The following is a 24,414-nucleotide window of genomic DNA, read 5'->3' as shown; positions in this document are numbered from 1 at the left end:
ATGGTTGGAGCAACGTATACCTAAGCGATTATATGCAACGCAGGACAGGCTAGATAAACTAGTAATATCATCAACCATGTGTAGTTAACTAGTGATTATGATTGATTGATTGTTTTTTATAAGATAAGTTTAATGCTAGCTAGCAACTTACCTTGGCTTCTTACTGCATTCGCGTAACAGGCAGGCTCCTCGTGGAGTGCAACGTAAAGCAGGTGGTTAGAGCGTTGCACTAGTTAACCGTAAGGTTGCAAGATTGAATCCCTGAGCTGACAAGGTAAAAATCTGTCGTTCTGCCCCTGACCAAGGCAGTTAACCCACCGTTCCTAGGCCGTCATTGAAAATAAGAATGTGCTCTTAACTGACTTGCCTAGTTAAATAAAGGTCTAATCGGCGTCCAAATCGGCGGCCAAATCGGCGTCCAAAAATACCGATTTCCGATTGTTATGAAAACTTGAAATCGGCCCTAATTAATCGGCCATTCCGATTAATCGGTCGACCTCTAATCTGAACAGCCAATGCATTTCTGCTGCTAGACATAGCCTTAGTGATATCTGTTCTTCCTCACTTCATCTGACCTCTACTCCAAAGTGCTCACTCCACCCCATCTCACGGCTGTCATGGTGCCTGGTACCAGACTGTGTCTCTTCTCCTACCAGAGGATCCCTCCCATAGGATCCCTGATGGCTAAAAATAACATATCCTTACATAATGTAAACGTTATACATTAACCTCTCTCCCTCAGTGACATGAATAAGTATATTTCATATTCTCAGAAACCAATAGTGTATAGAGTTTTGCAAAAATAGCCTATAGTTTCAAAGATAGTGCCTAAGCAATCATAATTTTTTTTAACTGCACAACTTAAACAAGGCAGAATTTTTTTCATAAACTAAATCTAAATGTTGATATTAGCTGACAGAGGTATTTTTCTAAGACCCCTTTTCCATCTGTTTGACATGAAATCAAGATGGAAGATGGTTAAGAAATGTATACATGAGTTATTTTCAAAGAAATATAGATTTAGCTTTCATTTGACATGCTCCTATGAACTTCACATGTTAGTGCTCATGGTCCCTTTTACATGGAGATGACCATATCTCTTTCAAATACCTCAAAAAGTTTGAGCATAGATTGGATATGGCTGGATGCCTTAACCTTAAACAGAGGAACTAAGCAGGCTGCTATATCTACACCACAGGAACCTTCGCCTGAATGGCTGAACCTCTGACCTAACAGGCCTCGGATGGAGTTCCAAAAGATTTCAGCGTGTGGTTGGTTGGTTGGGAGGTCATGGTGAAGGTGCGGTGTTTTTACAGCTCAGGATCAGTACAGAGCCAGACCAGGGCCATATGCTGCTCATGTGAGGCTAGTCTTTCCACATAAAGTGTGTGTGTGCGTGTGTGTATTTATGTGTGTGTGTGTGCTTTTTTCTTCGACATTTTAGCAGACGCACTTATTCAGAGCGACTTACAGGAGCAATCAGGGTTAAGTTGTCATGGGTGTCGTCGTATTGTAATGACCAAAACGCAGCAGGAATGTGGATGCTCATCTTGAATATTTATTAAACACAGAGAGCACGGAAAAAAATAACAAAACCAAGAACGACAAAAGACAGTTTAACAGGCTATACTCACAACAGCAGTGCTAAAGACAACTACCCACAAATCCCCAGGTGAAACCAAGCAACTAATATATGACTCCCAATCAGGAACAACGACGTACAGCTGTTCCTGATCGGGAGCCACACAGAAATAGACAAACTAGAAAACCATACAAAACACAAACCCTTCTGCCACGTCCTGACCAAATACTAATACAATTACTCCCTCTGCTGGTCAGGACGTGACATAAGTGCGAGCTCAAGGGCCCATCAACAGATTTTTCACCTAGTCTGCTCTGAGATTTGAACCAGCAACGACTAGGCTACACGCCTCTGTGTGTGTGTGTGTGTGTGTGTGTGTGTGTGTGTGTGTGTGTGTGTGTGTGTGTGTGTGTGTGTGTGTGTGTGTGTGTGTGTGTGTGTGTGTGTGTGTGTGTGTGTGTGTGTGTGTGTGTGTACAGTATATGAACCCATCTTTCCAGTGTCTGCCCCAGGAACGTTGAGGTCATTTTATGTGCACAGCAGGGTCTTCCCTCCACGCAACACATTAACACACGGACCAAGCCCTTTTAATGCATTAAAGACTCTATTAAAAGTTTCCCTGCCTTGTTTCAATAAAAAGTGATGGAAACCAAATTAATTTGACATGTTACATTTTCTGTAAGCCCTTCAGGCAGTCTGTCTTTTACATATTACAGTTGATAGAGAGATAGACAGATAGAGAGGGAGAGAGAAAGCAGGAGAGAGAGAGAGACCCGAGACAGAGATCTTCCAGTCTGAAGGCAGGTGTTCTGTTCAGGGTCAGGCTAGCATATAAGCTGAGGTTCTAGAGTGAAGATCAAAGTTCAACTATCCCAGAAGACACCAGCTGGGCCATCTGGTGAGTCAGTCTCTGGCTCTGTCCCAAATGGCACCCTATTCCCTATATAGTGCGCTACTTTTGACCAAAGCCTATAGGGCTCTGGTCAAAATGTTGTGAACTAAAGGGAATACTAGGGTGCCACTTGAGATGCAGCCTAATAAGGCTGCTAGAATTACTAGCAATCAGTAGGCGCATATCATACAGATATAATACCATTTCAGCAAACAATTAGTCAGCCAGTTAGGCTTACATAGTAGGCCTATGTTCAAAAGAAAGCAAGTCACAGGAAAGGAGAAACACACTAAGCCGCGATTAACAGACAATACAAAGGGCTTACCTGAGCTCTCTTCCATACACACACATACACAGGCAGACACATACAAACAGGCACACACACTAAGGCAAAGACACACCCAGAGAGGGTAGCAGCAACTCACCTAATCAGACTTGTTACTCTGGTTCCTTCAGTTAGTGTGCCAGAAGGCTCGTAACTCTCCACCCCTTCACTTCCCTCTACCGCCTTATAGAGCCTGTCAGAGAGATATATATTGACATAATATGACATTTGAAATGTCTTTATTCTTTTGGAATTTACTGTTCATTTTTATTGTTTATTTCACTTTTGTTTATTATCTACTTCACTTGCTTTGGCAATGTTAAAATACGTTTCCCATGCCAATAAAGCCCTTAAATTGAATTGAATTGTGAGAGAGAGAGAGAGAATTAAATGATTTTACACACTGAATACAGATGAGATAGACAGGAGTTACTATAAACATTTCTGAGGAAGTGCCATTCATATATGGGGACAAAAGTAATTCAGAAAATATCCTCAAATGCATTTACCACCGATCACCACTAGATGGGGCTGACTGCACACAGAAACAATACAGCGTAGTCCAGAGTAGACCATGAAAGGCATTCCCTGCAACTCATTCCTGTGCTGCCTTCCGCATGGTGAGAGAGACTACGTATCACTCCGAATCACTCCGCTATCCTATTAAGGGAATACTTTAGGATTTTAGCAATGAGGCGTTTTATCTACTTCCCAAAGTCAGATGAGCTCGTGGATACCATTTTCATGTCTGTGTCCAGTATGAAAGAAGCTAGAAGTTAGTGTTGCACGTTATACTGGTACCACGGTACCAAAATGTCATGATACTTATGATACCAACATTTTTGAATACCTTAGTACCCTTTCATATGATACTACTGACTTTTTCAGCCCTACCGATCTATAGAACATGCTGGCGCCTATTATAGAATGTTTATAAAGTCCGTTTAGTTTATAAACTCAGTTGAATTGAAGCAGCAGCCACTAGAGGTCCAATGATATCCACTTCACTTTCATGCTCACATCACTTGTGGCAGGTGTAATCATACATTGTATCAACACTGCTAGTTCCGCGCTGCTCCAATGTAACAAATGCATAAATCTAACAGAAGACTCATCAGGGTCTGGTTATATTCAAGAGCAAAAACCAGTCGGAGTAGACTTTGCAAGTTCACTGTCATGCAGCCCCTGAGTGTCAGATATGGAAAATGGAGCACCACTCAGCTACATATATGCCTGCAGCTTCACAGCAAAGAAAAACGGCCTGTCTCCAGCCTAAACGTTTACAAAAATCTGACCCATATTCCCGGAGATGCCTTTTTTTCACGCGCATTTGATATAATTTCACAAACCATGTCGCAGGCCATTTTAAACTAATGCCGCGGTCGCTAATTATTGGTTTGATAACAAACAACGTTGTTCAGTCATGGTGCCTAGCTAGCTAACAACCTGGTAACTTGACAATAAGTTTAGGCACATTTTATTGGCACATGAAGAAAGAAAAAGGCTGTGCTACTCATGAGAAGTGCTTCAAAAAGGTAGGATTTATATAGGCCTAATTGAAGCCAAAACTACATCAAACCTTTATTTATTGTGCTCCTTAAATTCTGTTTGGCGCCTAACGTTTTAAAAGTTGGGAGCAGTGTGTGTGTGTGTTTGTGGTAGAGAGTGTGTGTGTGTGTTGATGCCATTCCATTTGCGCCTTTCCATTATTATGAGCCGTCCTCCCTTCAGCAGCCTCCACTGATGTATATTCCTTCCTCCCATTCCTTCAGCCAAATCACAGGTAGGCCTTTGCAAATACTAGCAAATGAACAGTGGAGAACATTTCAAAAACGTGAAGGCGTCCAGGGGACGGGGCAAACAGGATGCTAGGCCACTGATTTATTTCCCTCGTGGTATTGCAATACTACTCGGTATCAAGATACTTGGCCTGGTATCGTATCGTTTGTAAAATGTTGGTATCGTGACAAGCCTATTAGAAGCAGTTTAGCGAGCCAATGCTAATTAGCGTAGTGCAATGACTACAAGTCTTTGGGTATCTGCTAGCATGCTATGGAGATTACAAAAGGATGCTAGAGAGAGAGGCTAGAGCTCCTCTTCTGGCTGGCATGGTTGTATTTTGCCACCCTGGATATGTGACCTGTCTGTCTGCTTGGGTCCAGCAGTGTAGAAAGAACCCTTTCTCCTTAATGAGCTTTTGTAATAAACTGAAGTGTTTTTTAGCCCCCACTTCGTCCGTCCGGGCACTGGTTTCCCAAGATAAGTCTCTCATGCCATGCCATGCCGCCGTGCATTAATGAAATTGAATTACGTCTGTGCCATAGAGAGGTGATCCCTGAAACAGAAGTGTGTGTGTGTGTGTGTGTGTGTGTGTGTGTGTGTGTGTGTGTGTGTGTGTGTGTGTGTGTGTGTGTGAGAGACAGTGGAATGCGGCATGATAAAGAATGTGACCTAAACTCCCCCAGCCATAGTACTATGGGTTAGAACATCACAAAGACCTGCACTCTCTGCATGAGAAACGACTGAACGAGTGGACTGAGGGAGGAGAATGGAAAGAGAGAGAGCAGAGATAGTGTGTGTGGCTAGACAGGCGGTTAGAAATGAGAGTGGCCTAAAAGTTCCAGAATGGCCATTCGTTCGACGGGATTAACAACTCAGCTGGTTGGAAGCTAAGCCAAGGTGTACCCCCTCCTCAGCCCCTTGATTCTCTCACTCAGTCCTGTCTGTGCCCGACTGCTTTGAATGACAATAGAACACTGGCAGCGGATGAGATTACTGGTGGCCATCTCCACTGGCACCACCTGATGAGGTCACACAGTCAATAGGACAGGCCCCCAGTGAGAGAGACACACCTGCTGTCACCACCCTCACTCAGAGAGCAGCACCTGAGAGGGCTGGACTTGTGCGTGTAGGGCTCTCTTTCTTCTGTCACACGCCCACACACAAGGGTTAAAGCAACAAAAAATCCCATGACCGAAATTGAAGTCGATCTTAGATCGATTATCTGGGGCCAAGTTAACCTATCCTTTCATGTAAGAAAGTCAAGACCTTCATGCTTTTAGGGAAAGAGGGAAAGAATTGTGTACATGTATTAAATTGCGGGTTTTACCAATTCCAGTCCCCTTGCTTTTATGGGGTCCGGTGTCCTCCCTGGGAGAATTATTATGTAGAAGGACTGAGATGCTCAGCCCTGATGAATTTTTAAAAGGACATTCTTCTCCAAACTGTATTAAATTAAAATTATGCTGAAACCATCTAAAATATAATTTCCTCCTCCAGAAAGGGGCCCAATTACATATCGCAAAAGAAATGTCAATTATTTTAACATATGGACCATGCATATAGCCTACGCATGGGCTACATTATCAGACGTGCTATTAGCAATAAGCATTATCACCTGTATCCCAATTGATAAAGCATAATGGCTATAAAATGAATATAGGCTGAAGCATGGGGTTTGTCCATCTGCATTTACCCCAATGGACAAAACATCCTGATTGTTATTATTATGAATAATTATTATTTTATTATAAATATGAATACATAAATTATTATTATTCACTAGAAAAAATATAAATATATTTTTTCTATTACAACATATGTTATTGCCCTTTTAAGACAAATACATGTATCACGACTTCCGCCGAAGTCGGTTCCTCTCCTTGTTGGGGGCGCAGCGTTGGCGTCGCCGGTCTTCTAGCCATCATCGATCCACTTTTCATTTTCCATTTGTTTTGTCTTGTCTTCTCACATACCTGGTCTCAATTTCCCTCATTACATGTTGTGTATTTAACCTTCTGTTCCCCCCATGTCTTTGTGTGCGGAATTGTTTATTGTAAGTGCATGTGCACGTTTTCTCTGGTGCACGACGGGTTTTGTACCCATTTGTTTGTGGTTCTGGTTAATGAATAAAACTGCTCCGTTGATTACCAAGTTTTGCTCTCCTGCGCCTGACTTCCCTGCCGCCAGTTACGCACTCCCTTATAACATGTTTCCCTCCTATGGCTCTCTCCCTCCTATGGCTCTCTCGCAACGTGACTCGAGAGGAAACTGTATCTTGCATAGAACACACAAGAACAAGCAGACAAGGTAAATAGGTAAACAATTCTACTATGGGGTTGTCTGATTTTGTTTTAATAACAAGATTACATAGCAAAAATAGTGGCACTGAAAAGTTACATCCTGATGAAGTATAGGCTTTGAATGACTTCTTCAGCAGCTACAGTAGGCCAGAAACCACTGTCTGAGTTGAGCGCTGCTGTCGTGAGCATTATAGACTATTTAATTCCCTTCATCTGAACATCGGTGTGTCATCAACAATCATGCACGTTAGTTCAGTGCACACAGTGTATCAGACAAAATAAAATATTTGAGAATACATTTATTTGGGAATATATTTTATAGAACAGACATGCTTCTGTCTGTATTAGGCTATGGCATCTTCAAACCAGCCTCCCCCATCTGTCTAGAGATTTTTATTGCGGATCTACACTAATCTAAAAAATTACCTCTCCAGAATCCATATTCCCCTATGTGGAGCAGCACGTACCCATAAGCCTTTCCACTATCCCCAGTCACTCTGAATGTCAGGGTTGCTGGGTAACCTCCATTCTGACAGTTGTGGTAGGCTACACATTGTAGGCTAATAAAGTAGTAGTGTACCTACGCAGTGCCCCCAACTGAGTAGAGGGATGGGTTAACTTTAAAGCCACAATGTGGGAATATGGGGCAAATTCTCCATAAACAATGTCCTCAGTCAGTAAGTCAGTTAGCCAGATCAGCCACTCAGTCAGTCAGTGTATGCTAGGTCAAGTCAAGGGAGCTGCAGTCAGTCAGTTAGTTACTGAGAGATGTTGTATGGAGAGAGGAGGTGGGGATATAAACTATTAGTAGATGGTCAGGCTACTGTTTGCCGTAGCCCACCCCAAATAAATGTAGGATACCCTATAAAACAACCGTGACCTTCTCTTGTGAAGGCCAGACGTAAGAGAAAGAACAATGGCTAAACCTGGTCTTAACTTCCAATGCTCCATCCCCCTGCCCAACCCCCCTCCACGCCCCTCCGCCAACCACCAGGATGCCAGGCATCAGAACACATACACATAATTTAAAAGGCTGAAGGACAGCTTTCAAAGCATCATGCTACACTGACTTTAATGGGGAGATACACTACAGAGAGAGAGAGAGAGAGAGAGAGAGAGAGAGAGAGAGAGAGAGAAAGAGAGCGAGCATGAGAGTGGAGGTTGCTGGCCCCATCACTGACAGAGGAGTCAGAGCAGAGTTAGAGGCAGTCCACCGCAGTAGTACTACTAGAGTGATTCCTCACAAAACTCAGATAAAAAATACCATGATTTTGGGGATTTTCACAAAATGTAATCCATAGTATAGTCATTTGGAGAAAGGATTGTTGACATATACACTGAGTATACCAAACATTAGGAACACCTTTCTAATATTGAGATGCACCCGCACCCCCCTTTTGCCCTCAGAACAGCCTCAATGTTGACTCCAATGCGTCCCACAGTTTTGTCAAGAAGTTGGCTGGATGTCCTTTGGGTGGTGGACAATTCTTGATACACACGGGAAACTGTTGAGCGTGACACCTACTACCATACTCCTTTCAAAGGCATTTATATTTTTTTGTCTTGCCCATTCACCGTCTCAATGGCACACATACACAATCCATGTCTCAAAGCTTAAAAATCCTTCAACCTGTGTCCTCTTCTTCATCTACACTAACTGAAGTGGATTTAACATGTGATGGAGGCCACTGTGTTCTTGGGGACCTTCAATGCTGCATACATTTTTTGGTAACCTTCCCCAGATAAGTGCCTCGACACAATCCTGTCTCGGAGCTCTAAAGACAATTCCTTCGACCTCATGGCTTGGTTTTTGCTCTGACATGCACTGTCAACTGTGAGACCTTATATAGACAGGTATGTGTCCTTCCAAATCATGTCCAATCAATTGAATTTACCACAGGTGGACTCCAATCAAGTTGTAGAATCATCTCAAGGATGATCAATGGAAACAGGATGCACCTGAGCTCAATTTCGAGTCTCATTGCAAAGGGTCTGAATACTTATGTAAATAAGGTATTTCAAAATAACTGTTTTTGCTTTGTCATTCTGGAGAATTGATGAGGGGGAAAAAACAGTTGAATCCATTTTAGAATAAGGCTGTAACATAACAAAATGTGGAAAAAGTCAAGGGGGCTGAATGCTTTACGAACATATTAACAGAAATGATCTTAACCAAACAAACATTGTAGACTAGAAATTATAGAAATGAATGGCTAATGTACTACTGGTAATATATGTAATGGGGAATTGATATACGCAAACAATCAAATGCAAACAATTCACACAATGAGGCTATTAAACAATGAATGCGCACAAATTGGCTGGAGAGCGTGTATTCTAGAGACTTGCATTGTGCATTTTAGCCACAATCCCCTTCTTCAACTGTGCCATCCCCGCGGCATCCGCAATGGCTTAGTCTTGGCCTCCTGAATGGATTAGTTCACTGAGATGGCTGTGAATAAGACAGTTGTCTTGTGTGCCATAAAATATATATATTTGCTACTGCTCAAAAAAAATACATCTTGGTCGACCAACAGCCTATCGATCACACAATCGACTAGTCAGCCATAATTTCATTTAAAATAAATGTGCAAACATTTCTAAAAACATGTTTCACTTTGTCATTATGGGGTATTGTGTGTAGATGAGTGAAAACTTTTTTTTAATCCATTTTAAATTCAGGCTGAGACAAAACAAAATGTGGAATAAGTCAAGGGGTATGAATACTTTCTGAAGGTACTGTAGCTAGTGTCTGCTTGCTGGCTGAACCAGTCTCAAATCAACCCATATGAAATGAAAGGCAGGGATGCTACCAATGCCAGTTCACATATGCAATGCTGAATACTCCCTCTAGCTAGCTAGTGTGGTGACATTTTAACTAATGCAAGAAAATGTGTTTTCATATCTGTTCTGCCTTGATTATTTGATGCGCCAAGTTCTACAGCACAGCTGACTGCTCTGTGCAATGTTATCGTGTTGGCCAATTGTTACAAAGTAGCGAGGCACAATGCCAGCTGTCAGAGTCAGATACATGCTGATTTCTGAGAACAGTCCCATAACTTTGGTGTCATACAACGTCATGAAGAACCTGGCAAACTAGCTGATGTTTGGCCATTCAAACAAGCTTGCACTAGAATGCTAGCTGGAGCAAATTTGCTGATCGAGCATGGTTTTCCGTAGTAACCAGTGCATCATCGCTACAGAGAGCGGAGTGATTTTCAGAATTAGGAACTAGTGTTAGGCGGATGAGCAAAATTTAGATTTTTAGAGATAAGTTCCACGTCCTACAAGATAAATCGGTTGAGGGACGAGCGTTGAGTAGGAGTGACACCATCTGATGTGAGACAATGGAATCACTACTAGAACTATCCGGCCAGGCTTTTAACCAGGCAAGAGTGTCTCTTATATTTAAACACAGCAGACCATGAACACACAGAATGTGTTCCATACTGTACGTACAGTAGGCTACACAAGCACACACCTTTCATGTGTCCACTGGTACATGTAATAACAAGTGCATAAACATATGGTGACTCTCAGGCATAGCCTGCCCCACCCTCTCTGCCCTGTAAGCTGGTAGCCTAGTGGTTAAGAGTGTTAGGCCAGTAATAAAAAGGCTGCTGGTTCAAATCCCTGAGCCGACTAGGTGAAAAATCTGTTGATGTGCCCTTGAGCAAGTCACTTAACCCTGATCTCCCCTGTAAGTCGCTCTGGATAAGAGCATCTACTAAAATTATCTAGGAACTGGCACTCTCTCTAGGGAAGGGGTGGGTAACTGGAACTCAGACAGCAAACAGCGGCCCCACCTGGAAAAACGTCCCAAGAGGGGATGTTGAGGGAAAGGGTCAGCTTTGGCCACCAGGTCAGGTTGCACACTAACACACACATGTCCACTGTAAAAAGAGCAGCTGGTCAGTCATTAGCCAGTTTTTCATTAGCCTCTCTAAGGTATGCGGGACGAAATCGTCCCACCTAGTCAACAGCCAGTGGAATCGAGTGGCGCGATATTCAAATACCTTAAAAATGCTATTACTTCAATTTCTCAAACATATGACTATTTTACACCATTTTAAAGACAAGACGCTCCTTTATCTAACCACATTGTCTGATTTCAAAAAGGCTTTACAACGAAAGCAAAACATTAGATTATGTCAGGAGAGTACCCAGCCAGAAATAATCACACACCCATTTTTCAAGCTAACATATAATGTCACAAAAACCACAGCTAAATGCAGCACTAACCTTTGATGATCTTCATCAGATGACACTCCTAGGACATTATGTTACACAATACATGCATGTTTTGTTCAATCAAGTTCATATTTATATCAAAAACCAGCTTTTTACATTAGCATGTGACGTTCAGAACTAGCAAACATACCGAAAACTTCTGGTGAATTTACTAAATTACTCATGATAAACGTTCACAAAAAACATAACAATTATTTTTAGAATTATAGATACAGAACTCCTTTATGCAATCGCGGTGTCAGATTTTAAAATAGCTTTTCGGCAAAAGCACATTTTGCAATATTCTGAGTAGATAGCTCGCCAATTTGACACCCACCAAGTTTGGCGTTCACTAAACTCAGAATTACTATAAGAAAAATTGGATTACCTTTGCTGTTCTTCGTCAGAATGCACTCCCAGGACTTCTACTTCATCCACAAATGTTGTTTTGGTTCAAAATAATCCATAGTTATGTTCAAACATCCTCTGTTTTGCTCTTGCGTTCAAGACACAATCCGAACGGTGACGCGCGGACGCATGTCGTGACAAAACATTTCTAAATATTCCATTACCGTACTTCGAAGCATGTCAAACGCTGTTTAAAATCAATTTTTATGCGATTTTTCTCGTAAAATAGCGATAATATTCTGACCGGGAGACGTCTTTTTCGTTCAAAGACTGAAAATGTAAAATGGACTCTTCACGTGCACGCGCACACCCGTCTCATTGTTCTCAGATCGACCACTATCCAAATGCGCTACTGTTTTTCAGCCAGAGACTGCAAAGTCATCATTCAACGTTCTGGTGCCTTCTGAGAGCCTATGGGAGCCTTAAAAAGTGTCACGTTACAGCAGAGATCCTCTGTTTTCGATAAAGAGGGTATAGAAGGCCAAGAAATGGTCAGAGAGGGCTCTTCCTGTACAGAATTCTCTCAGGTTTTGGCCTGCCATATGAGTTCTGTTATACTCACAGACACCATTCAAACAGTTTTAGAAACTTTAGGGTATTTTCTATCCAAATCAAACAATTATATGCATATTCTGGTTTCTGGGCAGTAGTAATAACCAGATTAAATCGGGTACGTTTTTTATCCGAATGTGAAAATACTGCCCCCTACCCTAGAGAGGTTAGTTATCTATCCTGATTTCAGATATGCACTCACGTAAGTCACTCTGGATAAGAGTTGACAAGAGCCTAAGCCTCTATACCAAGGTGTTACAGCTTATAGGACCATTCTCAAAGAAAGAGCAATTGCTATATTTTGGTCCCCTCTAGGTCTCTTATTGTGCCACCAAATAGGCCTACTACTTGTAGCTTTAACTAATCCAGTAGCTAAGCTTCTTAGCAATGACAACATACAGACACTTCTTGGGTGAAAGAGGCCCATAGAAAATTAGACTCCAGTAACTGCCAGTCAAATGAGGTCTACTCGTAGAAAGAAAACAAAACTTTCACAAAGTGTTAGGCTCCTTCGTTCAATCTCTCTCTTTGATATTCACTCACACAACCCTTTTTCTGTCCTGACACATGGGTCACATGACGAAAGTCAGTCACAAAAGTATTTTGGGGAAAGGTAGGTCCAGTTCTTTCCCATGGATGACTTTTGAGGATTTTATTTTCAATGGGGATAAGTCAGCATCCCGCACAGTGTTCAGATAATAGGGCTGGGAATTGCCAGGGACCTTACGATAAGATATTATCACGATACTTACGTACCGATATGATATGCATTACTCTCATTATTCTCCCGATTCTATAAATATTGCGATTCTATACTGCGATTTTATTTCCATTTGTTGTTCCAAACATATTGCTCACTATATGTCTGCTGCAGAGAGACGAGAGAGCATAAGAAAACTAATTTGGATCAGTCAGGGTGAAAAAAGTGCTGAAAACATGTTGGCTCACAATTTCAAAGAAGATGGAGAACAAGCAATAGGATAAACAATACTGGAGTTTTGGTGCAGGTACAGACGACTAGCGCCAGCTAACACTACCTACAGTAGCAAAAAAATAATACTCGCCTCCTTTTGAATAGGTCAAAGGTAATCGAGGAGAGGCGGCAAGGAGAGGAAACGTGGAATGCGGTTGTATAAAATAATACTCCTCCACTCGCCTTTACAGGGCTGGATTCCAAAATATATGTGTAAAGTGATGAAAACAAATTAAGTTAGTTGTGCCAGACATTCTATAGATAAAAACAATATGCTACTTACCGTTTTAAACATGTGTATGCTTTTCTCCTCCGACACAACTAAAGCCGATTCAAAGGGGGTGTGGCAGATTTTAAAACGCTTTCACGAAGGACTCCGGTAGGATACACATAACTATCCTCTCTTCCGTTCGCCTACTAACAAACTGACATCTCCTCGACCACTTATAGGTTTTCTTATAGGACAGAGGACGGAGGAGAGACATGTAGGATGGACTTTTGCCCATATTAGAAAAGGCCTAGGTGTGTGCCTTAACATGAAAGTATGAGTGTGCGGACCGTTTTGGATGTGTGTGTGTCCCTGAGGACAGTGGGTTTGCTTATCGGGGATCCAGGGGGACAATGAATAATTCACTCCAGAGAATACTGAATAATTCTTACCTACCACTCTTACCTACAGTACCTACTACATAACACTACCCTATGAGCCCAACCGACAACCACATAAATACTCGCCTACTAAACACACAATGAATAATTCACTCCAAAGAATAGTGTCTGAGACCTCAAACCTCCATCACCAGAGAAGCTTAGAAGAAGTACAACTTCCCTTTTCTCAAGGACCATAACAACATGCCACCCATGGATGCCACTTCCTCCTCCGACATCCTCACCCAATCAACGTTTGGATGACCACACATATAACTCTATAAGACCATAGACAGCTAAAGGCTGAGTCTAAAACGTCCCTTTCTCAAGTACCATAACATCATACCATGCCACCCATAGACGCCACTTCCAGTGAGTCTTCCTTCTCATCCATTCAATGCATGTAGCATGCATAAATCAATGGAAGCAAAGCCCTCTGTCTAAGCTCCAGCCTGGATCTAAATCAGCCTGGGAGGACGGCTCTAAAGCCATTAGCTCTTATTTATGCTACCAGGACGATTCCAAGCCATTGAGCATCCTCAATACTCTGACACACAGCTCCAAGGGGAGAATCCAGAGTTTCTCAGAAACTATGGTTAAACCCAATAGAGGATGTTTTAAATTACTGTCTGAGGGGAATTGTCTGAGATTAAATGAAATGGGGAAAAAGGTAAAGAAGGGTGAAAAACGGTTTTACATCATGATGACTTAAGTACGAACATGGGAATGGGCTTTTCTGTCTGTGTCCCAAATGGCACCCAATTCCCTATATAGTGCACTACTTCTGACCAGAGCCCTATGGATCCTTGTCAAAGGTAGTGCAGTATAAAGGGAATAGGTGTCATTTGAGACGCAGCCATTCAGTCCTAGGCCTATGAACTGAACAAATGCCCTTTGCTGTCCAATAAGAAACAACCTTGTTAAATTCCCAGGCCAGCAAGTACCTCAGGGGCACAAAGAGACACTGTGTGAGCCTGATAGCAGAATAAAGTGGATATTTATTACGGTCACTGTTACCATTTTTATAAATGCCTGACTTTTGCAAAGAGCAAGAAGAAGAGTCAAGGATTCTAATTTCTCACCGAATGTGCCCGTTGAAAGTGAAAGGCTAGCCAGACACACACTGACTTTTCCTTGAACTTTAATAAGACACACAGGAGGAGGCTCAGAATCTGATTTGCGACAGCCTGAACCACTCACAGGTAGCCTAATCCTCCAGCTCCAAGTTCAATATTCTAGCCTGCCGGGAACTGCAAACAACATGCCAGCAAGCTAACAAACAAGTAGACTAGTACTAGACTAGACCTACACTCCCAAAGCTTCCATATCCCCATTGAAGATCATGCACAAATATACCAAAAAGCAGATGAGGAGTAGACAATCATTGTCTTAAAGGTAGCCTAGCTAGAGTTGGTCTTTATGTAAGGCCAGCATGTTTGGCTGCAGTGGGCTTCTCAAGGTAGCCTGGTTTAACCACACTGAATGTTGCACTCATCATGTTCAGTCTGGTTTAACCAGGCTAGCATCCTGTGTAGGGCCTCCAGCCTCCTTAAGCATCCTTGCCTATACTGCAGTGGGTTAAATATGGTCAGTCTCTCATCTTGATCATTACATTTAGCTCCATACAATAACTATAAAACATATAAAAAAAATAACATTTTCAATATCTTCAATTAAAAGAAGCAGTAAAAAATAAAATGTATATTAATCATTACAAGCAATCAGTAATGTACTGTACTCTTCTGAACTATGCTCTAATTTTACTGTGCTCTATGGTACTGTACTGTGATGTACTCTACTGAGCTCTATTGTGCTGTACTTTAATGTCCAAACTTCTGAAACATAGACGATCTGGACGAACCAAATTTGGTCTTGTTTGGCGGTGGAGCTCATTAAAATAATAGCCAGTGTGTAGTGTTTTAATGATACAGAAATACCAGGTTTAGTATCACAATACTCGATAGCATCACGATACTCGATACCAAAACGATACCACAGCAACAAAAGTGACAGAATGGCACTTGATTCAGACAGATAAACTCAGCTATTGCCCTGTTCAATCGTTGGACATCTTTTGAGTTCAATATTATTACATTTGACATTTTGTACATTTTTCAGAGACAACCATGCAGTGTTGTAGTACTTGAGACCAGTCTCGGTCACATATTGAGCGTCTCGGTCTCGTCTCTGTGTTAAATACATTTTTACTCGGCCTTGACTCGCTCTCGGACAATGAGGACCAACCGAGACCAGCGGAGTAAAAACTTAAATTATCAGCTCCCATTGTCATCGTATAAAACCGCTTTGCCAGGCCAAATATCCACACTCCTTTCAAGACAAATTTTGCCTATGGAAACCTGGGCTTCCTTCTTTACTCGTAAAATTACTGTCATTTACTATAGTTGAAAAATATCCTCAAACGCTTGTCAGAACTTCCTTAATTCGCTGGTAGGGAAAAGTGGGGGAAATTATTTGAAGTTGCACACTCACTATTAGTAAGGGGAGACCGGGGGAGGTTGTAACATATTTTGTAACGTTATGTATTTATAGGCAATTTGTGAGGAGAAAATGTGAACGTGATCAAATTTGGTTTATATTCAAAATTGGGCTGGCTAAGCTGCCTATACGTTTCCAATCCAAAATTAATTAATAACTGGAATTAATCAATAAACATAATAGTGATGACAGATGTTGTCACGGGCGTCGTATGAATTGGACCAAAACGCAGCAGGAATGTGTATGCTAATTTTCTCCTTTATTTGAAGAAACGAAAAACAAAAAAAACACACGAACAAAAAGAATGACGAAAAACAGTCCTGTCAGGCACACAGCTAAACAAGGAACAACTACCCACAAAATCCCATAGAAAAACACCCCTCTTAAATAGGACCTTCAATTAGAAGCAACTAGGAGCAGCTGCTTCCAATTGAAGGTCAACCCAACAAACACCACATAGAAATAGACATACTAGAACTAACACAGAAATAGACTAACAAGAACATAACCCAACAAACCCCGAAACACTCTAAACAAACACACCTCTGCCACGTCCTGACCAAACTACAATAACAAATGACCCCTTATACTGGTCAGGACGTGACAGTACCCCCCCCCCCCCCAAAAGGTGCAGACCCCCGGATGCACCTTAAACAAAAACACAAAAATAAACCGAAGTCACAAAAATATTCCCAAACTAAAGGGGGGGAAGGAAGGGTGGCCACCGTCACCGATGGTTCTTGTGCTACACCCCCCCCCTCCCCAACCTCCTACTACGGAGGTGGCTCAGGCCTTACTCCCCAACCTAACCACCCCCGCTAACTGGTTATTTTATATTACCCTTCCCGAAGTCTCTGGACTAAGGCGCATCGCTGAAGACCTCGGGCTGATGCGCGTCGCTGGAGACCTCGGGCTGATGCGCGTTGCTGGGAGCTCCGGACTGGAGGGCGACTCTGGCTGCGCCGGTTCCGGACTGGAGGGCGACTCTGTCGGTTCCGGACTGTAGGGCCGTCTCTGTCGGTTCCAGACTGTAGGGCCGTCTCTGTCGGTTCCAGACTGCGGGCCGTCTCTGTCGGTTCCAGACTGCGGGCCGTCTCTGTCGGTTCCAGACTGCGGGCCGTCTCTGTCGGTTCCAGACTGCGGGCCGTCTCTGTCGGTTCCAGACTGCGGGCCGTCTCTGTCGGTTCCGGACTGCGGGCCGTCTCTGTCGGTTCCGGACTGCGGGCCGTCTCTGTCGGTTCCGGACTGCGGGCCGTCTCTGTCGGTTCTGGACTGCGGGCCGTCTCTGTCGGTTCCGGACTGCGGGCCGTCTCTGCTGGCTCCGGACTGCGGGCCGTCTCTGCTGGCTCCGGCTGTGGGCCATCTCTAGACGGGGCACTGTTGCCGGAAGCTCTGGACGGGGAACTGTTGCCGGACACTCTGGACGGGGCACTGTTGCCGGACACTCTAGACGGGGCACTGTTGCCGGAAGCTCTGGACGGGGAAAGCGCACTGAAGGCCTGATGCGTGGGGCTGGCTTAGGAGGCGCCAGACTAGGGACATGCACCACAGGGCTAGTGCGAGGAGCAGGACGAGCTGGACTGGGCTGATGCACTGGAGGCCTGGTGCGTGGGGCTGGTACTGGAGGTACCAGACTGGAGACACGTACCCCAAGGCTAGTGCAAGGAGCGGGAACAGGACGTACTAGACTGGACTGACGCACTGGAGGCCTGGTGCGTGGTGCTGGCTTTGGAGGCACCAGACTAGAGACACGCACCTCAGGGCTAGTGCGAGGAGCAGGAACTGGATACACCGGGCCATGAGTAGGCACTGGAGGTCTGGAGTGCACCTCCTGCAGAACCCGTCCTGGCTGGATGGTAATAGTAGCCCTGTACGAGCGGAATGCTGGCACAGGGCGAACTGGGCTGTGCAGAGGCCTGATGGCTGCCGTGCGTAGAGCAGGCATAGGGTAGCCTGGGCCTAGGAGGCGCACTAGTGGCCAGATGTGCTGTGCAGGCATACTCCTACCCGACTGGATGCCCACTCTAGCACGGCACTTGCGAGGAGCTGGGATCACTCGCACCGGACTGTGCATGCGCATGGGCGAGATCGTGCGCACTTCCGGAATACATCGGCGCTCTCACTGCCAAACGCTCCCCATAATAAACACGGGAAGTTGGCTTAGGGCTTACCCTAGGCCCAGCCAAACTACCCGTGTGCCCCCCCAAAAAACTTTTTTGGGGCTGCCTCTCGCACTTGCCTCTCGGTGCGTATAATGCCTCATAATAGCGCCGCTCCACCTTGGCTGCCTCCAGCTCCTCCTTAGGGCGCCGATACTCCCCAGCCTGGTGCCAAGGTCCTGCCCCATCCAGAATCTCTTCCCATGTCCATGACTCCACAGAGCTCTGCTGCTGCTCCTTCCTTCGCTGCTCGGTCCGTTTGTGGTGGGTAGTTCTGTCACGGGCGTCGTATGAATTGGACCAAAACGCAGCGGGAATGTGTATGCTCATTTTCTCCTTTATTTGAAGAAACGAAAAACAAAAAAACACACGAACAAAAAGACCGACGAAAAACAGTCCTGTCAGGCACACAGCTAAACAAGGAACAACTACCCACAAAATCCCATAGAAAAACACCCCTCTTAAATAGGACCTTCAATTAGAAGCAACTAGGAGCAGCTGCTTCCAATTGAAGGTCAACCCAACAAACACCACATAGAAATAGACATACTAGAACTAACATAGAAATAGACTAACAAGAACATAACCCAACAAACCCCGAAACACTCTAAACAAACACACCCCTGCCACGTCCTGACCAAACTACAATAACAAATGACCCCTTATACTGGTCAGGACGTGACAGATGTGAGTTAATGTTTTATAAGGCCTACAGTTGCATAGGCCTGCATGATGCAAACATACATAAAACAAGCTCAGCCCCGTGAGTTCTATTGGGTAGAGGAAATCCCCCTCCTACTCTAGTCTAAATATAATTAATATGAACAAGTATAAGGTTGCTGCAGTTTGACAGAGTTTTTCCCAGTTTATTTTAAACCATGTGACCTGATTAGACAAATATGGTCCCATCATAGCCCTTATAATACCTTTTTACAACTTATTAATCACTGTCATACCTTAAAGGTTCCAGAGTTTTCCTGGTTAGGTTAACAGAAAAGGAAAAACTTTGGGCCCAGGAGGTAAACATTTCCCCACCACTCTCGGACCTATGGTGCCACCAGTCTGCTTGCAGTAGTCAGTTATCGTCAGGTATGTGGATGATCAGGGCTTTATTCAGGAACGTTTCTTGGGCTACTTTGATGTGTCAAGTGGGCGAGATGCACAGTCTGTGTTTAACCTCTATGGGCTAGGTGGGACGTTAGCGTCCTACTCTATTCAACAGCCTAAAAAACCTAAAAAACCTAAAAAATGCAATAATTTCTATATTTCAAACATACGACTATTTTACACCATTTGAAAGATAAGACTCTCGTTAATCTAACCACATTGTCCGATTTCAAAAAGGCTTTACAGCGAAAGCAAAACATTAGATTATGTTAGGAGAGTACATAGACACAAATAACCACACAGCCATTTTTCAAGCAAGCATATGTCACATAAACCCAAAACACAGCTAAATGCAGCACTAACCTTTGTTGACCTTCATCAGATGACACTCCTATGACATTATGTTATACAATACATGCATGTTTTGTTCAATCAAGTTCATATTTATATCAAAAAACAGCTTTTTACATTGGCGTGTGATGTTCAGAAATTGTATTCCCACCGAAAAGTTCTGATGAATTTACTAAATTACTCATGATAAACGTTGACAAAATGCATAACAATTATTTTAAGAATTATAGATACAGAACTCCTTTATGCAATCGCTATGTCAAATTTTAAAATAGCTTTTCGGCGAAAGCACATTTTGCAATATTCTGAGTACATAGCTCAGCCCTCACGGCTAGCTAATTTGACACCCGCCAAGTTCGGGGCAACCTAAACTCAGAATTACTATTAGAAAAATTGGATTACCTTTGCTGTTCTTCATCATAATGCACTCCCAGGACTGCTACTTCCACAACAAATGTTGTTTTTGTTCCAAATAATCCATAGCTATGTACAAATACCTCCGTTTTGTTCGTGCGTTCAGGTCACTATCCAAAAGGTAACGCGTGAGCGCATTTCCAGACAAAACATTTCAAAATGTTCCTTTACCCTACTTAGAAGCATGTCAAACGCTGTTTAAAATAAATTTTTATCGTATTTTTCTTGTAAAATAGAGATAATATTCCAACCGGACAATGCTGTATTCATTCAAAAAGGAAGAGAAAAAATGGTGAGGTCTCGTGAATGCGCATTTCCAATCTCTTAGCCACCAGGCAGTCCACTGACAAACTGTGCTCCTGTACTCTGCCCGGAGACAGGAGACGCGTCAATCCGCTTTCTGAACGCTTTGGAGAGCCAATGGAAGACTTAGAAAGTGTTACATAACCCCACGGGCACTGTAGTTTCGATAGAGAAGCAAAGGGAGAACTACAAATACGCAAACAGGCCACTTCCTGCTTGGAATTTTCGCAGGTTTTTGCCTGCCATATGAGTTATGTTATACTCACAGACACCATTCAAACAGTTTTAGAAACTTCAGAGTGTTTATCGAAATCTACCAATAATATGCATATTCTCGTTTCTGGGAAAGAGTAGTAACCAGTTTAACCTCTCTGGGCTAGGCGGGACGAATTCGTCCCACCTACGCAACAGCCAGTTGAATCCCGTGGCGCGATATTCAAATACCTTAGAAATGCTATTACTTCAATTTCTCAAACATATGACTATTTTACAGCTATTTAAAGACAAGACTCTCGTTAATCTAACCACACTGTCCGATTTCAAAAAGGCTTTACAGCGAAAGCAAAACATTAGATTATGTCAGCAGAGTACCCAGCCAGAAATAATCAGACACCCATTTTTCAAGCTAGCATATAATGTCACAAAAACCCAGAAGACAGTTAAATGCAGCACTAACCTTTGATGATCTTCATCAGATGACACACCTAGGACATTATGTTATACAATACATGCATGTTTTGTTCAATCAAGTTCATATTTATATCAAAAAACAGCTTTTTACATTTGCATGTGACGTTCAGAACTAGCATACCCCGGGCAAACTTCCGGGGAATTTACTAACAATTTACTAAATTACTCACGATAAACGTTCACAAAAAACATAACAATTATTTTAAGAATTATAGATACAGAACTCCTTTGTGCAATCGCGGTGTCCGATTTTAAAATAGCTTTTCGGTGAAAGCACATTTTGCAATATTCTCAGTAGATAGCCCAGCCATCACGGCTAGCCATTTAGACACCCACCAAGTTTAGCCCTGACCAAAGTCAGATTTACTATTACAAAAGTTTGATTACCTTTGTTGTCTTCGTCAGAATGCACTCCCAGGACTGCTACTTCAATAACAAATGTTGGTTTGGTCCAAAATAATCCATAGTTATATCCAAATAGCGGCGTTTTGTTCGTGCGTTCCAGACACTATCCGAAATGGTAAATCAGGGTCACGAGCATGGCGCAATTCGAGACCAAAAAATTCTAAATATTCCATTACCGTACTTCGAAGCATGTCAACCGCTGTTTAAAATCCATTTTTATGCCATTTTTCTCGTAAAAAAAGCGATAATATTCCGACCGGGAATCTCCGTTTAGGTAAACAGAGGAAAGAAAACAAAGCATTCGGTCGACGCGGGCACGCGCCTGAGTCTCACAGTACTGTAACCAGCCACTACCCAAACGCGCTACTTTTTTTCAGCCAGAGCCTGCAAAGCCACGATTCAGCTTTTTGCCGCCTTCTGAGAGCCCATGTGAGCCGTAGGAAGTGTCACGTAACAGCAGAGATCCTTTGTAATGGATAGAGATAATCAAGAAGGGGAAGAAATTGTCAGACAGGCCACTTCCTGCATGGAATCTTCTCAGGTTTTGGCCTGCCATATGAGTTCTGTTATACTCACAGACACCATTCAAACAGTTTTAGAAACTTTAGGGTGTTTTCTATTCAAAGCCAATAATTATATGCATATTCTAGTTACTGGGCAGGAGTAGTAACCAGATTAAATCCGGTACGTTTTTTATCCAGCCGTGTCAATACTGCCCCCTAGCCCTAACAGGTTAAATCGGGTACGTTTTTTTATCCGGCCGTGAAAATACTGCCCCCTAGCCCAGACAGGTTAACTTCACGGAGAAACTTGTTGTTCAAACCTACAATGGCGCAGCTGTAATGGAATGTATCTGCTATTTGTATTTACAGCTAAGTCCCTTCCTGTTCCCTAATTAAGAGGTGATGAAAGCTCCACACCATTGTCAACTCTTTCCTGACATGAACTGAAGCCACGTCTCATGTGCCCGCTCATCCACTGGCGCATTGAATGTTTCCTCTCCAAGCACTGTGAGCATCCCTATCAATTTTCTCTCATTATTGTATGTAGAGTTAATCACATCCACATACACAAACACAATCACAATCACATTATTACATATCAATGATTTTACTACTTGCTTGGACTAACTCATTCTTAGGTCTTTTGTCTAACTGTGTAGTGTGTTGTGTTATTGTTTGTCTTCCCAGTCAAATCCTGTCCTGCACTGAAGTCAAGCTTCTGAACACCTCAACTCATGCCTCATACCCTCATTCAATCACTGCTGTGATCCCTTTCAAAAATGATGTAAGTAGCCCTCTCGTTCCCATTCCCCATAATATTGTACTATAAATGTCTTTATTAAATGCTTTAGGTTAGAATAATTACCCTTTGACGATTTTTGAAACACTTTGACGTCTCCATGCGTTCCGCGCCTTTAACGTGGGTCTCCCATCCTCCTCAATTGTTCAACTCACCAGCCTCCACTGTTAGGCAAAAAAAAAGAAGCCACAGAAGACTCACTAATAATTACATTATTTTATCAAACTAGTTTAACTTGACTTTTTGCAGTAATCACTGATCTGGGTTTCAAGTCTTTCTATGAAAAACGTGTTTAACCAGAACCATACACAATGCACATCTACTAATAATTTCTTCCACTACAAATCTACCATTCCAGTGTTTTACTTGCTATATTGTATTTACTTTGCCACCATGGCCTTTTTTGCCTTTACCTCCCTTATCTCACCTCATTTGCTCACATTGTATATAGACTTATTTTTCTACTGTATTATTGACTGTATGTTTGTTTTACTCCATGTATAACTCTGTGTTGTTGTATGTGTCAAACTGCTTTGCTTTATCTTGGCCAGGTCGCAATTGTAAATGAGAACTTGTTCTCAACTTGCCTACCTGGTTAAATAAAGGTGAAATAAAAATAAATAAATAAAAATAATGACCAAGCTCTTGTAGCAGATTAATGCATTGTAGAAAATGAGCATGGGTCTCATAAACAATCTGTCAAGCACAAGCCCACTTGCTAATGAGTGGCAAGCTTAATCTTTCAAATCTTTCTAGCCAACTTGGATCTATATTAGCTAGAAGAACAGTTGAACTGTTATGAACACACCTGTTTAAACTGTTGTGTCTCTCCAACTGTTTGAACAGCATGCTAGCCTGCTCACTTTGTTTAGATCAGGGGTGTCAAACATACACATTTAATTGTGGGGGGAGGGGAACAAACTCAAAATACCTTAAACTGTGTATAACTGATTATGGACTTACATTTATACTGTTTCTTGACTGTCCAGCTCACTAATAATCACGAGACAGCCAGGGAGCATAAAACATTTTAAAAACGATGAATAGAGAACAATTTTTTGCACATTTTGGACGGCAATGAAAAATAAAACACATTTTCAGCGCAACTCTCTAGACCGCGTTGAAGACTGAACAGCTGGTTTAGATGTTGAAATCAAGTGGCCTACCTACCTCTATAAAAATATGCGCGTTGCCAAGTCCTTATATAAATGCTTTTTAAGCTCATTACAAGTGCATACAAATTTACTGTTTAGTATTGTCTGCTCTGCAAGCAATTTTAGGAGGTAAGACATAAAGAGGGTATCATTAGAAAGGTAAAGTTTCCTCTATGTCACGTCCTGACCAGCGGAGGGCGTAATTGTGTTAGTTTTGGTCAGGATGTGGCAGGGGGTTTGTGCGTGTTAAATGTTGTGTGGGTGATTGGACTCCCAATTGAAGGCAGGTGTGTTGAGTTGCCTTTGATTGGGAGTCCTATATAGTAGTGTGTGTTTTTCTT

General features: G+C 42.7%; 1 protein-coding gene across 7 annotated transcripts in view; it reads right to left on the bottom strand.

Annotated features, from left to right (window-relative positions):
* LOC106590020 (MAGUK p55 subfamily member 7) overlaps window positions 1–24,414 on the bottom strand; it is a 278,198-nt gene that overhangs the window by 193,700 nt on the left and 60,084 nt on the right. For 3 of the 7 annotated variants that reach the window (XR_014383065.1, XM_014180502.3, XM_082970645.1), the window contains exons 2-3: window positions 22,986–23,083; window positions 2,900–2,992 (exon numbers count right to left, since the gene is read on the bottom strand). The exons of 1 other annotated variant lie outside the window; for it this stretch is intronic. The gene's annotated coding sequence lies outside the window, so the exon portion shown is untranslated. Of the gene's footprint in view, window positions 1–2,799; window positions 2,860–2,899; window positions 2,993–22,985; window positions 23,084–24,414 lie in introns of those variants that run through there. 3 more of the 7 variants (XM_082970646.1, XM_082970647.1, XM_082970648.1) reach the window with 3 other exon arrangements.

The sequence above is a fragment of the Salmo salar genome, chromosome 29 (assembly GCF_965601325.2).
Source record: "Salmo salar chromosome 29, fSalSal1, whole genome shotgun sequence".
Lineage (NCBI taxonomy): Eukaryota > Metazoa > Chordata > Actinopteri > Salmoniformes > Salmonidae > Salmo > Salmo salar.
Note: the sequence above shows the minus strand (reverse complement) of the source record. Positions and strands in the feature narration are given on the sequence as shown.